The sequence below is a fragment of the Pinus tabuliformis genome, chromosome 6 (assembly GCF_031772625.1).
Source record: "Pinus tabuliformis cultivar Carrire ecotype Pingquan chromosome 6, CPIR1, whole genome shotgun sequence".
NCBI lineage: Eukaryota > Viridiplantae > Streptophyta > Pinopsida > Pinales > Pinaceae > Pinus > Pinus tabuliformis.
The window spans coordinates 294531883-294546413 of NC_142292.1; the positions used below are offsets into that span (position 1 = coordinate 294531883).

General features: G+C 32.8%; 1 pseudogene; it reads left to right on the plus strand.

The window, feature by feature from the left end:
- Window positions 1-10980: 10980 nt before the first annotated feature.
- Window positions 10981-12160, plus strand: LOC149258490 (ethylene-responsive transcription factor ERF024 pseudogene; annotated as a pseudogene).
- Window positions 12161-14531: the final 2371 nt, after the last annotated feature.

Sequence of the window (14531 nt, forward strand, 5' to 3'; positions counted from 1 at the left end):
AGTTCATTTTTCCTGGTTAATTTTAACTAAAATCGGGCACAAATTTTTAAAAAGTTGAATTTAAGTTGTTTAATCCATAGTTACCAAATTCAATACGATATGAAAAGAATTCAACTATGTAAAATTTAACAAGGAAAAATTCCAAAATATACATCTTATAAAAATTAACATATTATTATTTTTTGTCAAAATTTTAAAAAATTAAAATGAATCTTTAGTCACTAGGATACATTGTTTATTTATTTCCAACATTAACTTTTTCTATCTATGATCTAGAAAGAGTGAAAGACAAAATACATAGCATTTGTTCCTATTGCAAATTAAGAAAACATGTAAATCTAATATAATAATATGTATAACAAACTTCAAACTTAAAATTCAATGTAAAAAATAAGATATTAGATATTAAAAGTAAACTTCAAGTGATTAACTCATACCAAAAAAATTACATCTTTAAAATCCAAATATATTCTAACAATAAATATAAAAATTAATCTTTATAATAACTCACCGAAAATAAACCCTTTTCCCTTTAATTTAAATTCCAAACTAAAAATTATTTTAACAACTATTGTTTTATCTACTAATGACTATCATTAAAATGGGGAAAATATCTTAAAGTTTTTACAAATATGTAACTTACCCTTTAACATTTAATACTAAACCAACTAGTTTTTGTAACTACAAATTATTAAACATAAAAATTTTAATTTGGATAACTATTTTTAATATATAAATTACTATTCTTCATAATTTTTAATATAATTTTTTTTATTTATTAATAAACAAAACTTGTAAAGCCATTCGTGAATTCCCCATGGATAGATGTTTTCCTGTATCTATTTTACCCTAGCTGCTTGCGTCAGAGATTGTTCTGGAGTGTTGTGACGTTTGCCAATCCTCGTTGCTCCTAATCTCAATGGAACTTCCAAAAATAAAAGGCAGAGAACCATGAGCGCTCTCAACATAAATGGATTCCATAAACCAAACCTTTAGTACTGTATTAAGAAGAACGTATTACCATCCGAAGCGAATCGTAACGCAACCGTATTGTTCAATTTTTTATTTTTTATTTTTAATTTCTTTTTATCAAGTTTGGTAATTATGATAGTGGCTTAAAAAAATTAAAATATATTTTAAATAATAAAAAATTACAATACATAAAATTATATTATCAGATTACTATTTATCTAAATTAAAATAAACTCAAAAAAAATAACAATAACAATTTATCCAATTCAATTATTTATTATAAATTAAAATAACTATTAGATAATTAATAATCAAATAATTTATTTTAATCTCATAATTTTTTATATAAATAATAATTTTTAATTTTTAATCTATATAAATTAAATAACTAATACTAAATTAAACCTTCTAAACCTTCTGATCCTTGGTTCTCACCTTCACAATCATCACAAATAAACATTAAAATTTTAGAAAATTTGTGGAGGATAAAAGATGATAAAAACAACTGTGAACACACGTTTGCATTAATCAGCGTTAACTTTCTGTAAATGCATATGACAATGAGGAGAATGTACGCGGTGCATTTTATAAACTCATGCATCTAATATCTATTTCATAGATCATGAAGCATTTATTTTATAAGTTATGCTGCCATTTATCAATTGATTATCAATATTTTCATTTAATTAAAAATATATAAATAAAATTATTCAATTATTATATAAATTAGGATAGTCTTTCGTTATTTAATAATATGATATGCCAAAAGATAAAATAATTTATTATATATGGAGGAATATAAGAAAATTAATATAATTATTATTATTTAATAAAGGTTGGTTTTTATGGCTAGAGTTATTTACATGCTTATTTATTTAGGTTACTTCAACATTCCAATACAGCTACAACGAAATTTTCTTGTCTCTATGATTTTTGTAGTGAAACTTCTTATAGATTTTACAAAACTGACTCAAAAAGAGTTCAATTTACAATACATATAACAAATTAACTAAGGTGCCCCAGAGGAGCTAGCTTCACACTTGTTCCCCGTTGCTACCTGTTTGCCATGACACTGACCTTCACCATGTGACCCTCCATCGATGCTAGCCTTCTACGGGTCCATTGTCGAATCGAAGAAGCACTACAAGTCATCATCCTCAACATTCCTAGCGACTTTGCATGACTGAGTCTTCAACAAAAGTATCTTTGCCTCCAGAACAACAAAATTTATTTCCATTCGTGCTTGTAACCATTTGAATTTGTGGTCCATGAGCTTGAATCTCTCCTCCAACTCCAGCTCCACAAACTCCAACCTTTTCACAGTAAGTTTAGACATTCATATCAAAATTTTAAACAGCCTCTCCACCGATTTCTTCCGACAAGCCAATTCCCCTTTTGGATCCTGGCTCTCCAAGGTAGCCATAGCCACTAACCACTTACTGAACAAACAAACTAAGTGCATAGGGTGACAAGGAGATGGAGCAAATGCCCATATTTCCTACCTATTTAACATTCTTGATCTCCAATCATCCTCCACTACCATCCATAATATCTTTACAGAGTGGGTTTGCTCCAAAGCATAAATATTCATAGCTTCCAAGGAATTCAGATGGATCCTTAACATAAGGCGAAGAGTCAGACTTTCATTAAAACATAACCTCTCTCCTGGCCACTTGTATCAGTTGTTATCTCCTTTGTGCAAGGGATGTAACATGGAGAGTATATTCCAACCACATTGAAGGCCTTTTGAGAAGACAATGACAAGGAAGTGGAATTTCACCTGGCACCCTTCATTTATTTACTTTGTTCTTATTACCATGAGCTTCATTCAAAGCGACCACCATGGTTTTTGCTTTAAATCTATTTTATGATCATGAGATTGGAGTCATAGCCCTTACTCCATCTTGAAATCCAATAATCTCTTGCTCAAGGTGTGAGCCTAGCTTAGCAAGCTTGTTTGCTAGTCATTTAAAATTCTAAGAATGTGTTGGAGGAAATTTCTTCAAATTGTGAACAATGCAGAGAAATCATGTGGAAAATTGGGGACAGATTAGACTTGCTATCTAGTATCACATTGAAGATCAATTGGGGAGAGATTAGAGTTGCTACCCAGTATTGTTGAAGGAAATGTAACTAGGTTCAGTCTTCATAAATTTACTTTTGATATTTGTACTTATTCAAGAAAAGAAATATTATTTTTATAATATATGTCAATGACTTTCTTGCTCATTAAAGTAGGTCTAGCACATGTCAAAGTGTTATAGGTGAGTCAAAGAGTCAAAAGAATTATGTTGAAGACCTTAAGGGCATGTTACATCATGTATATATATATATATATTAAAGTCAAAGAGAAAAATCTCCAAGCAAAGTCAAGTATACTCCTCTGCAAAGGCACCATCAAGAAGCTCCTTCAAGCATGCTACACCACCATAGAAACTATCCCAAGTTTGATCAACAAATCGGCCTCCACACAACTGTCAAAGTCGGCCTACAAACAAGGTGACATGTCGGCCTTCTAGTCGGCCTAAATGGAGGGACATACCTCTATATATAGAGGTTTTCCACTCCTCTATAATGCATTCAAGGATCTCTAAAATAATTCAAGACAAGGAGATGAGATTAAAGTAAGACAAGGTGAAGATAAAGAGCCTCTAATGCAGTGAAGGAGGGAGAAGTCTAAGCAATGAATGAAGGATTGTTTCTAGGGAAAAATGCAGTCACACGTGCAAGAAGAGGAGGGCTTTCTGTGGACATATCATCATCAATATAACAGACCCATAGTTCTCATTATTTGAACTTGAAACTTAGTCCTATAGTGCCTCTCATTGGAGCGAAGAAGAGATTCTCACATACGAAGGAGAAAGTAACCAAATACACCACGAAACCTCCCACACATGTGAGGTTTAGGGTTGCAGTGTTGCCACATCAAGTCTGCAATCTTACATGAAGAAGAAGCTTGATTGGTGAAGAGAAGAAAAGCATCATCCTATGTGATTAGGTACACTTAGGATCAAGAAGAAACATATCTTCTAGAACTAGCATAAGATATCCTACCACCAAGGAGTAGGAGAACGAAGTGTCAAAAGAAAGATGACAAAGTTCTGAAAAACAAAGTGCCGAAAGAAGTGTCGGGGAATAAGGTGCAGAAAGAAGGAAGGACTTGACTTGTGCTTGGAGGATACTCTTGTCAGGGGTCTAGGGTTTGGCATTGATCAATAGAAGCTTCAATAATAGAAATTCACTCAAGGGTTTTCCTCTCAAGAGAAGAGAGGTTTTGGCCCTAGAAGAGAGCCAACTTCGTGTGTTCTTGTTTTTATGTTTTGGTATCAGTTTGATGAAGTACACACATATGCACTAATAAGAAGAAGAGGAAGAATAAGCTAATAATGAAAAGTAAAAATACTCCAAAAATTGTTATCAAGTAATGAAGAATCACACTACACTACTTTTCCCTAAGATTCTTCAACATGGTATCAGAGCTAAGGTGACACATCAAGGAAAGGGAAACTCAAGAGCACTCCTCAATGACAAGCATCTACAAAGTCAAAGCATCAAGCCTAGAAGTCTCAATCACTTCAAGGACAAGAAGGGTCTACAATCCATCATTCATCAAGGAGTTCTACAAATCTAGAAGCAGAGCCTTACATAAAGGCACCTACAAAGAAGAGTAGATTTAAGTGGGACCTACATCAAGCTACAAGTCATCAAGAAAATCTCATCATCAAGGAAGTCCACTTGAAGAAGGCAACTTGAATAACATCAAGATCCTAGGAAGGCAAGCCATCAAGTCTTCAAGGAGTAAGAAAATCCATTACAACTCAAAATATATCAAGTAAGTACATGGCCCCTTCTAAATATACATCAATGTCTTTTTGCAAGGCAAGCAATAAATTGGTAGGTACCAATAACTTTCTTGCATGGAAGAAGAGGACTGATCTACTTCCCAAGAAGAATGAACTCCTAGAACATGTCAAAGGGAATATCATTGCTTCCTGCTAAGGAACAAACTCAAGCATTAGCCAAGTACAATAAGGATGAGACAAGAGCTCAAAGGATTCTAATAGAATCCATCAAAGATTCTCTCATTCCCTATGTCTCCAAATTTGAGATATCAAAAGAAATTTATGATAAGATATTAGAGCTATTGTCGGTATCCACAACCGAAGAAGTGATATCTCTGAGAAATGAATTATACAATATGAAGATAACAAAGGAAGGAATAGCTCCCTAATTCATGAAAATCTCTTAAAGGAGAGATCAACTTCAAGAGCTTGGGGAAGTCATGTCTGACAAAGAAATGATCAATGTGGTACTCAATGCTCTACTTGAGGATTGGGGAAACTTCACTTCAAGCATATATGCCAAGAAGGAAGCAACCACTCTTAGTGAAATGTGATCTCTATGCAGGATAGAGGAAACCAGACTCAAAGAAAAAGAAGATGTGGGATCAAAGGAGCAATCATTTGCTACCATGGCCAAGAGAAAGGGTAAAATTGGCAAGTTTGGTCCACGAATAACAAACAACAAAGACATGTCCAAAATCCAATGTTTTGGATGTCAATAATCTGGACACTACAAAAGGAATTGCCCTAAGCTTAAGAAGGACAACAACAACAAAAGAAAGAGAGACGAAGCTCACATGACTCAAGAGGTGAAAGAAGAGGAAACGAAACAAAAGAAGGAAGATCCTTCAGATCTCTAATATGACTAAGTCAAACTATTTAGTCTTCTTTCAAGTTTTTGAGTAGTATAGTAGCATGTAGGAATATTGCATGGCTAAAACCATCCTCTAGAATCTAGAAGCATGATGTACATAGAGTTCTAGATACTCATGAAGATGTAGCATTTATAATAAGAATAAAATGCATGGGTAGAAATATCCTCTAGAATATAGGAGCATGGCAGATATAGCTCAAGATATTCGTGTAGAAGAAGCATACCTAGTATAGGACCTCATCCACGATGAGAGAAAATTAATCATGATTAAGAATATTAGAAGACCTCCATCATCAAAAGGAAAGGAACATTTGCAAGGCAACGGTCTCTAAGATACTATGATGGAATCTTCAAAAGAAGGTTCATGAACCAAAGCAGATGTGTCATTGGGAATCCCATTCATGGGATTCAAGGAAAGGATGATATACAGGCAAGCTAAGATGAAGCAAGAAGGGCCACACCAAGGACAACCAAATGAAGCTAAGATGATCAAAGGAGAATCAAGATGAGGTATGTATGCATCAAAGTTTAGTCATTTGTATATTATTGAGTCATGGGAATAATTCTATAACATGATCAAGTATGAAAGTATCTCTTTCACCAAGAACATGCTCAAAGGCATGTACTACAATGCAATGAAGGTCAACAAAAGAATATGCTCACATAAGGAGTATAAGATTACTGACTATGAAGCAAGAAGAAATACTGACTAGTCCAAGAAACAAGCAAGGAATAAATGCTCTCACAAAAAGCATAAGATGGTTGACCTATCTACCTAAGAAGGAGAAAATGAAGAAAGAGATCAAGAATGTGAGGAACACCATGATCACCGAGAATCACTATATGATAAAATACTTTGAAGATATCTCCCAAAATAAGTCAGGACAACTTTGACAAAGGAAGGAAGGACCCTTGACACCTATGAAGGCCTTGGAGATATGAAAGATGCAGATAATTGATTCTACTATACGAAGATGTTGTTATGAAGAAGCCATCCAACAAAAGAAAAAGCAATGTTGAAGCAATATCAGGATGAATTCATGATGGGCTACTAGGTCGAAGCATGTAAACAAGAAAGTACAACAAAGCATCAATGAGAAGAGTATTCTGAAGCATGGACAGATGACAAATAGTAGCTAGATGATGAAACCTGATGTATGGCAAGAAAGACACTTTCCACGAAGGAAGCAATGACATGACAAACCAGGAAGGAAAGTGATCGATGGATGGTTCCCTGCCTAGAAGAAGTTCGAACAAATACTTCATTACATCAAAGAAAGGAAGGAAGTCAAGCAGTTGAAGAACCCACGAAGAAGAAGTTGTTGACGAAGGAAAGAGTCCCTAGTTAAGAGGGAGCTTTGACAGGACACTGATCAACAGTGAGTTTTGGATCACCCCTAATTACAAAGGAGTGACAATTGTGTTTTTCCATTTCATGGGTCATGCACTAGACCAGGACTAACAGTCGTAAGTCTAGATGAATGCCATGAATGGAAATGTAGACACAACATTCTTGTCTTCACTTGGGAAGAAATAATGGGAGGATTGGGTAATCATCTAGCATCCGATACTCTTTGAGGATGTGTAGGGCATCCAAGATAGGAGTAGGCAAGGGGGCCGATATTCTTTGAGGGATGGGAAACCAAGACAAGAATAGTCCTATAAGGTCATACTCAATGAACACCCGGGTGGGTATGTACCTTGAGAGACAATGATTGAAGGTGTCTATGAATCATTGGTCTCACCAGCATTGTAGCTCATGATCTCATGAAGAGATGGAGTTGTTAGTCAAGGCCTTGCACTATGACAATGCTGATGGATATGATGCTATAACAGATGGATTTCTAATCCGGTTTCTCTTATGTGAATTCTTCAAAGATTGATAATAGTCAAACACTTTGTAATGTTGTATGAATACCTCCCTCGTTAAGAGAGAGTGTTGTAGGAAATGTAACTAGGTTCGGTCTTCATAAATGTACTTTTGATATTTGTACTTATTCAAAAAAAGAAATAATATTTTTATAATTTATGTCAATGAGTTTCTTGCTCATTGAAGTAGGTCTAGCACATGTCAAAGTGCTATAGGTGAGTCAAAGAGTCAAAAGAATTATGTTGAAGACCTTCAGGGCATGTTACATCATGTATAAATATATATTAAATTCCAGGAGAAAAACCTCCAAGAAAAGTCAAGTCTACTCCGATGTAAAGGCACCATCAAGAAGCTCCTTCAAGTAGCTACACCACCATAGAAACTATCCAAATTCTACTCAGGAAATCGGCCTCCAAACAACCCTCAAAGTCAGCCTACAAATAAGGTGACATGTCAGCCTTCTAGTCGGTCTAAATAGAGGGACAAACCTCTATATATAGAGGTTTTCCAATCCTCTATAACGCATTCAAGGATCTTTGAAATAAGCAAAGAAAAGGAACCGAGATTAGAGTAAGACAAGCCGAAGATAAAGAGCCTCTAGTGCAACGAAGGAGGGAGAAGTCTAAGCAAACAATGAAGGTTTGTTTCTAGGGAAAAACTCAGTCACATGTGCGAGAAAAGGAGGGCTTTCTATGGACATATTAGCAGCAATATAACAATCCCATACTTCTCATTGTTTGGGCTTGAAACTTAGGCCTATAAGGCCTCTCATTGGAGCGAAGAAGAGACTCTCACATACGAAGGAGAAAGGAACCAAATACACCACGAAACCTCCCACACGTGCGAGGTTTAGGGCTGCATTGCTACCACATCAAGTTTGCAATTTTACATGAAGAAGAAGAAGCTTGATTGGTGAAGAGAAGAAAAGCATCGTCTTATGTGAGTAGGTACACTTAGGATCAAGAAGAAACATCTCTTCTAGAACTAGCATAAGAGAGCCTACCAGTAAGGAGTAGGAGAACGAAGTGTCGAAAGAAAGAGGACAAAGTGTCGAAAAACAAAGTGTCGAGAATAAGGTGCAGAAAGAAGGACTTGACTTGTGCTTAGAGGATACTCTTGTCAGGGGTCTAGGGTTTAGCATTGATCAATAGAAGCTTCAATAAGAGAAATTCACTCAAGGGTTTTCCTCTCAAGAGAAGAGAGGTTTTGACCGTGGAAGAGAGCCAACTTTGTGTGTTCTTGTTTTTATGTTTTTGTCCCAGTTTCATGAAGTACACATGCACTAATAAGAAGAAGAAGAAGAATAAGCTAACAAGGAAAAGTAAAAATACTCCACAAATTGTTATCAAGTAACGAAGAATCTTACTACACTACTTTACCCTAAAATTCTTCAACAAGTATCACATTAAAGATCTGACTGATAACAACCATATAGTAGTCTAGTTTTCCTTTTAGTTTAGTTGTATCATTTCATTTCATTTTATCCATTTACTTATAACAATGCCTAAATCTTTCCAAAATACCCAAAATTCAATATATTTATTTGTTGCTATTCCTAAACCCCAAACAATACTATAAATAATTTATAAAAAAATATTTAATTAAAATTAAAATATCTATAAATTAATATTTAAAAATTAATCAATCAAAAACAAAACACATTAAGAATTATTCTACTACACTATTAACCTAATAAAATATTTCTAGTAAATAAAATTTTATTTAATTAATTTAATAAGATAAGTCAATTTTTTACCATTATTTTTGGCATATTCGATTTTACTAATAAATTCCTTTTTTTTCATTAATGGAAATAATAATAATAAATATAATACCATACAACTTTCCACCACGGTCAATATCTACAACACTATCAATATTGCATGTACTTGTCAATAACATTGTTTTACCAATATTGCATACCTCTTCCGTGACTAACCTTTTTCTATATAAAAAATACATTTGATTTGGACAAACGTTCTCACCACGATCGATATCTTACCCTCTCTATTTTGGAACAGTACTTGTCATTAACTTTGCTTTTTTCTTTTCCACGATTGCACGTACTTTCTCCGTGACTAACAACTCTCTATCATATATGAAAACAAATAGTTACAATTGAACTCTAACACTTAATTTCATTTAAAAAATATTTTTTTTTTTTTTCTTTTTGGTTGGCTATTCACATCATTATTATTATTTTCCAAAACAACTAAATTTTTAACCATTTTTTATATTTTTTTCATAATATTTTTTTAATATTTATTAATTAAATAAAATGGTTTATTTTAAAATAAAAATTATAAAATTTTAATTTAATTATCAATAATTAATAGATAATTTTTAAAGATTTAATCTTCATAAATTATTTTTAATATTTGTTAATATGATAAAAGTATTTATTTTAGAATAAAGTTTTTAAATTTTAATTCAATTATCAACCATTAATAGATAAATAGTAGAGATTTAATTTTTATAAAATATTTTTAATAATTGAAAATTAATTATCTCTTCTTTTTTTAAGTAATAAAACAAAACAAAATTATATATATATATATATATATATATATTGAGTTTTTGGGCACATGATATTAATAAGCTATGATATTGGTCCATGGTATTGTAGCAAAACCTATTTACAGGTGGAAAGTGAATCTGTATGATTGAGAATCTTGTTATATGTTTTTCAATATATATTGTTCAAGTCATACCATGATTATTTTTCAAATAATAATAATAATTTGCAATAACATTTTAATTTAGTGAATTTTTATGATTTTTTTAATATTGATAAAGTATTAATAATTTATGTCCAATGTCCCACAAATAAAGAGGTCTCAAACACTAATGTGATGTCTAGGTTGACCATGACCTTAAAACTGGATAATAATAATGTAAAATGTTTTAATATTTATTATGTCATATTGTCTATTGATTTTTACCAACCATTTAATTTCTATAACTAAACTAATTAAATTAAAAATAATTTAATTTATTGAAATTCAATATAATATTACCAACTACCAAAATTCAAGATTCTCACCTACTCTTTTTTTTTTTAATAATTTAAAAATTATTTATATAATTTAATAACAACAATAATTATCTATTTTAATTATTGATTTGGAATATGTATATGTATAAACACTTTCTACAAATTTATTTTCCATTTCGCCAGTTGTATTTTCTCTGCCCTGAGATCCTTGAAAAGTTGTACTTTAACGCTGCATGAACATTGTTTTTTCAGTTTTTCATAGATACCCTCCTCTATCTCAGATATAATGTTAAAAATTGAATTAATCTGTCCCATAAAATCTGCAGCTACTTTTATGATACGCCATAAGTATAAGTATATCTATATAAATAAACAATAAATAAAAACCGAATGACAGCTGGTTGGCTATCCAACGGTTTATATTGGACAACTGGAATTGACATCGTCTCAGTTCGGCCTTCTGTCACTTGAATGAACAGCAGCCAGTCGTTGTGCAGTTGGTGGTCTACTGGTTCTTGGTTGGACACAACTTCGTATTCATCTACTGCTGCTCAATCGTATATATCGCTCGCCTACAATCAATTCCACCACTACCATTGGTGGGTCGAATTCTGCACCAACATTGATGCAGAACAGGTCGGATAAGCGTTGTGCAGCGAAGATTAATAATGCAGACGAGCCTGGCGAAGGGAAGCCCGCCGTGTGTAATGAAGACAAGCAGCGGAGGCCGAGGGTTAAAGGAAACCGTCACCCTGTTTACAGAGGCGTGAGAATGCGCACTTGGGGGAAATGGGTCTCTGAGATTCGTGAGCCCAAGAAGAAGTCCAGAATTTGGCTGGGGACGTTCACCTCGCCCGAAATGGCGGCTCGAGCCCACGACGTGGCGGCTCTAACTATAAAGGGAAAGTCGGCGTTCCTCAATTTCCCCCACCTCGCTGCTTCGTTGCCTCGCCCCGCCACATTGTCCACCAGGGACATCCAGGAGGCGGCCGCCGCCGCCGCCGCCACGTTTCAGACGCCTTCCGAAGAACATCATAACGCGGATACATCCCTCGACCCTGCGGTCACAAACAATGAAGCAATTCATGCGGAGTCCGGCATTATTGAAAAAAAAGCAGCATCAGCTTGCGCGTCTAATTCGGCCTGGATTTCAAGTTTTCTTTCGGAGAACGAGTCGATGATCATAGACGATGACATTCTGTTCGACCTGCCGAATTTTTTGGCTGATATGGCTGAAGCTCTACTGGTAGCGCCTCCATGGTTACTTGAACAAGAGTTGCACGGTAATACTTATGCTGCTGATAATTTTTATGAAGGAAATGGATCAATATATGCTGAAACGTCTCTCTGGAACTATTCATAGGCGCCATTGATCCCCAAAGATTTTAGCAGATTCGACTGGATCTAATTTCAATTGCAATAATGGTAACGGTGGGTGATATGGTAATTGTGGAAATGCATCGGAGGCAACATTAGAATGCTGTGCTCTATAGTTTAGAAAATATATTTTTAATGCCTCTTCTTATATTTTAATTCCTTGTGCCCAGGAGACGTAATACTGTAATCAAGCTGTCAAGTTCTTATCATATATATTATATATTTGTATATATGTCTGAGACTAAGAGCAATAAATGTCGGAATCATTGCCACTTTACACAGTGATATCAATATATTGAATTCCTTGCGCACTACACGATTCCAACTTCATTTCTGCGACAGGGCAAGGCAGAATAAGAGTCTTGATCGTTGCCTGGGCCTTATTCCCTGGAGACATTTACCTTCATATAATAAATCGGGTTGCAGGTAATGAATTGGAAGAATATGATCAGCTCTGTTATTTAGTTTCGCTAAAGAGAAATTATGGCTCAATTTTATGATAATGACTTGCAGTCAGATGATCATTTTTTGTCAATAGAGTGAAATTGAATAATTTTTCATTTTTTCTTCAGTCAAATAATGGATGGGAAGGATGTCTGATCAACCATGATTGAATATTTTTTTCATTTTCTTCAGTCATAATAGAAGGGAAGGATCTGATGAACGATTATCTGTCTGATATGATTGTTTTTTCAATGGATTGAAATTGATATTGGTTCGTTTTCTTTGGTCGGATAATAGATGGGAAGGATATGCTTGACGAATATGCAGGCGTTGCAACTATTGGTTCAATGTGGATAATCCTGAGCTGTCATAGGATAGATTCGTCGATGGAATGGGATATTAGGATATTGGTTCAATTTGATAATAATGACCTGTAATATGTCCATTTTGTTGATTGATCAGGATAAAATAAAATAATATTAATTTATTATTTGATTTGAGAGATTGACTGATAAATTCGATAGAGATATAAGAGTCAAATAACTGAGTGGAATCGAGGTTAGAGTAGTTGCAGATTTTGAACTTAAATAATCTCAATAAGTTATCTAGGTTACCCCTTAGACCTTTTTGAAGAAGGTTATGTTACTCACTTGTTCACTTTATTTTATTTTCTATAGGTTTTTGCTGGATTTGAACATGTTACTTAAGTATATGTTTTTTTTTATATATTTTGATAATTAATCACAATAATTACCATTTAAGTTGGGAAAATATGTTTTAAAATATAATATTTAAGATAAAATTTAATTTTATTGTAGTCTAATAAGTATGTTTTCAAATTTCAGTTATATTTTCTCCTGGAAGGATTTTTCTAAATCCAAGTAAAAATTGTTAAAATTCATAATTTTAAGTGTCTTAGAAGTTTTTGATGGTGGTTAATCTATTTCCACAATCAAAAACATGATTCAAACACTACCTCTACAAGATTTTTTAAAATCTCTTTGCCCGGATTCCAACCACTTTTGACTGTCTAGGCAATTACTTATATTAACTCAATATATTATTTTTATCAAAATTTTTGAGTTTAATCTATTAATTGTGGAAATTATAATAATACATTTTATATTAATTCAATATATTATTTTTATCAAAATTAATTAATCTAAGTAAAAAGGATAACAATTAATTTTCTCAAATATTAGAAAATATCAATTAAATAATTATTATAATATTTATATTGTATATTTGCTCATGGTGTAGAATAGATAAAAATGGGGTATATTGTTAAAGCACTCCATGATTTACAGATCTAAAATCTGTGGACAAAATCGAGTCATACTAAAAAGGTTGGTGTGTCCCAATCCCACTGATTTTGATAACTTAAATGCTCTTGGGTTAAGGTTTCATTTTCTTATCATAAATATTTCAACAGTCAATAAATTATTATTGATAAAGACAACACACAATTCTCCAAATATCTTTATAAAAACAATATATATTATCATATATATTTCATATATTTTTTTTAAATATTAAATTTAATAATATTAAATTTTAATTAAATAACATCAATTAATATTAATTTCAAATGAAAAATGAAAACTAACCTCGCTAATAGAAACTCTCTGAATTTCTTCCAAACATTTATAGGTCAAAGGCCATAAATAACATATTACGCGCAACTATAACGGAATCTCATCACCTTCTCTTTCCGAGTGCAACCATCTAGCCGTAAAAATCACAACAAAACATGAACAAATTGCAGTCTTATGCTGCCATACGGCAGAACTTCAAGTTGGTGAATTATGAAACCCTGGTTTTGGATGGAACAGAAAGCCTTCAGTGTGGAAACTTGTTAACAAATTGTTAACTAAACTTTAGTGTGACGAGTGTTTGACAAATAAAATTTAGAAATTAAAAATCAATCAATTATTTTATCAAAATTAAAAGTAAAAGTTAGTCGAATAATCAATTAAGATTCCCATTAAATTGAAATATATAGAGATCAAATTTCGTAATCTTAAATTATTTAATTCTAAATCATTTAGAAATCAAGAAATTTAGACCATTAAGTGTTATTGGAAATAACATCTACATGAAGACTTTGTAATGTTAAGATAGGTAAAATAAATTAAATTAATTTTTTCATTTAAATGA